At 46.3% G+C, this 3,201-nt stretch overlaps 1 non-coding gene across 1 annotated transcript; it reads left to right on the top strand.

Annotated features, from left to right (window-relative positions):
* The first annotated feature begins 2,828 nt into the window (after positions 1–2,828).
* On the top strand, positions 2,829–2,914 carry trnak-uuu (transfer RNA lysine (anticodon UUU)). Its single transcript is given in 2 exon segments — positions 2,829–2,865; positions 2,879–2,914. It is a non-coding gene; the product is annotated as a tRNA-Lys (tRNA).
* The last annotated feature ends 287 nt before the right edge of the window (positions 2,915–3,201 follow it).

Raw genomic sequence — 3,201 nt, forward strand, 5'->3', positions numbered from 1 at the left:
TCCGTGCCTGCATGCAGCAAGACTTGAACAATATGCAGGCTTGGGCTGATAATGGCAAGTAACATTCGCGCCAGACAAGTGCCAGGCAATGACCATATCCAACAAGCGAGAGTCTAACGACCTCCCCTTGACATTCAACGGCATTACCATCGCCGAATCCAACACAATCAACATTCTGGGGGTCACCATTGACCAGAAACTTAACTGGACCATCCACATAAATACTGTGGCTACAAGAGCAGGTCAGAAGCTGGGTATTCTGCGGCGAGTGAATGATCTCCTCACTCACCAAAGCCATCTACAAGGCACAAGTCAGTTGTTTGATGGAATACTCTCCACTTGCCTGGATGAGTGCAGCTCCAACAACACTCAAGAAGCTCGACACCATCCAGGACAAAGCAGGCCGCTTGAGTGGCACCCCATCCACCACCCTAAACATTCACTCCCTTCACCAACGGCGCACAGTGGCTGCAGTGTGTACCATCCACAGGATGCACTGCAGCAACTCGCCAAGGCTTCTTCGACAGCACCTCCCAAACCCACGACCTCTACCACCTAAAAGGACAAGGGCAGCAGGAACATGGGGACAACACCACCTGCACGTCCCACTCCAAGTCACACTTCATCGTGACTTGGAAATATATTGCCGTTCCTTCATCGTCTCCAGGTCAAAATCCTGGAACTCCCTTCCTAACAGGACTGTGGGAGAACCTTCACCACACGGACTGCAGCGATTCATGAAGGCGGCTGACCACCACCTTCTCATGGGCAATTAGGGATGGGCAATAAATGCCGGCCTTGCCAGCGACGCCCACATCCCATGAACGAATAAAAAAAATCTTACAGTTGCATGAACTCTGCTGAGACCACATTTAGAGTACCGCATTCAGTTCTGGACACCACGCCTGAGGGAGGATATATTGGCTTTGTCGGGGGTGCAGTGCAGATTCACCAGAATTGACCAGAATGATACCTGGGCTAAAATATTTAAATTATGCGAACAGGTTGCGTGGACAAAGTTTGTATTTCCTTGTGTATAGAAGATTAAGTGATGATGTTATCGATTGTAGAAGTTAATTAAATGAGCCAATGGTGTGTGTGTGAGCTGTGAGACATCTTGAAATCCCAATCCTCTCCACCACTGGGGACTGAGTCTTCCAACAGACAGGGATTTTCACTCGTGTAAGTTTCATCCACATTTTCTGCTCTTCATTTCTCCGACCTGCTTGTTGCGTCTTTCCCTTCAATTCAGGACTTACAGGAAAAACTCGATTCTGCGGTCAATCTTCGGGTCAGATGGGGAGATTTCAAATAATTGAAATCTACCATTATCAAACCCAATATCGTCACCTGAACGTTTGACGAATGCAAAGCGGCTTCTATCGCGGTTTTACTGCACAACTCGTTCAAAGATACTGTCGGTAATTGGAGGGTCTTTCAAGTCATGACACGAACATAACAGTTCGCACTGCTGTTTTCCCCAAGACGCTTCAGATTCATGGGGAATGATTTCGGTCTGGCGGTTAAATCCGTTCCCTCTTCACAAATCCCCCTTTGACCCCGTGTCTTTTAGTATTTTTGATAACCGACACTAAATCGGTTTGCCCTGTACTGTACATAACTTTTTAAATATTAGAGATAAGCAGAGCACTTGAGCTGTCACAGCTGTGACTTTGACTTTTCTCCCTCTCCTCTGGATCTCCCCGGCAACTGTCACTAACCACAATCTTCTGTCACACTTCTCCATCAGAAAGTTCCGAACCTCGGTTTTGAAATGAAATAACGCCCATCTCTTCAATCAACGACAGCTCAGAGAGAATTTCTTAATTTCAGCTCCCACTTTCCCCAAATCCTCCTTAAATACCATGAAAAAACTGGCCTTAAATCATTACTAATATAATTAAAAGTCTTATCTTTTGGGGTTTTGTTTCAGATTCCACGGCTTTTAAAGTTCACTGCGGATGTTAAACGATTCGCCTCTTGGTTGGAGGCTTCTGTGTGGGAAAGATCACGAAGCGATAATTGAGAGACCGAGGATGAAGCTGTTTGATGGGAGCACTGGGGACACAGACCGTGCGCGGCTCCAGTGGCGCAATCGGTCAGCGCGCGTTATTTCTACAATAATTATACACTCGAGAAATGCCGAGATTGTGAGTTTCAGTCTCACCTAAAGTAGTTGAACCTTCTGAACATGTTGACCGGAGTTCAAGGTACAACCGGTATGATCCAGAACGTATCGACTTCTTCCCATGTGGGCACTGAGGCTCCTCTGGCCAACCGTGTTGCAATAGCAGCTGCGAGTTTACTTGTTTATAGAGGGAGAGGGGGCGATTGGCGACAGCTGAAATGGTAAAGCGGCCGGCACGAGATCTTTAAATCTAAAGAACCAAACACACAATTCTTCTTTCCGTGAAGCAGGGATTCATCGGTTTGAAGTGTCGTGTAGGGAAAATCAGGAGGCAAACCTGCTGCCTGGTGTCACGGTGTATCGGGTGAAATTATTCAGCTTTCAATTGTTGATCGGCTGAAAGGTCGAGAGGCGTTTTCCAGCTCCCGTGTGGAACAAGTTTAGCTTTTGAGCCATTGGGTAAAGTGTTTTATTTTTATTGCTGCTGAGGAATGAAAAGACATTTTGTACAAACAAGAAGAATTGCAAAATCACGAGTTCGCTGTCAATGTTTCTTCCATCATGTTCAACAGAAACAAGGATTCTCCTCAACACGTTGCTGAAAATTGTATCAAAGGGACACTCCCCCTAATTCGACATCGACAGGGATAATTCAGAGTCCTACCATGAACCTGTATGATGGAAACAAATCAAACAGCGAGCCTGGATAGCTCAGTCGGTAAAGCATCAGATTTTTAAAAACAGGTAGTGATCTGAGGGTCCAGGGTTCAAGTCCCTGTTCAGGCTAAAAGTTTTAAAACAGCTGGCAAGTTCTGCTTTTCCAGCGGAACAACATCAGCGAAAGGAGCAAGAGTTGGCCATCCAGTCCCTCGAGCCTGCTTCGCCATTTGATAACGTCATCGCTGATCTTCGACCTCAACTCCACTTTCCCGTCCTATCCCCATATCCCTTGAGTTCCTTAGTGTCCAAAATTCTATCTATCTGAGTTTTGAATCAATTCAACGGCTCAGCATCCACAGCCCTCTGGGGTGGAGAATTCCAATGGTTCACAACCCCCTCAGTGAAGAAATTAT

Source organism: Heptranchias perlo, chromosome 20, assembly GCF_035084215.1.
Source record: "Heptranchias perlo isolate sHepPer1 chromosome 20, sHepPer1.hap1, whole genome shotgun sequence".
Lineage (NCBI taxonomy): Eukaryota > Metazoa > Chordata > Chondrichthyes > Hexanchiformes > Hexanchidae > Heptranchias > Heptranchias perlo.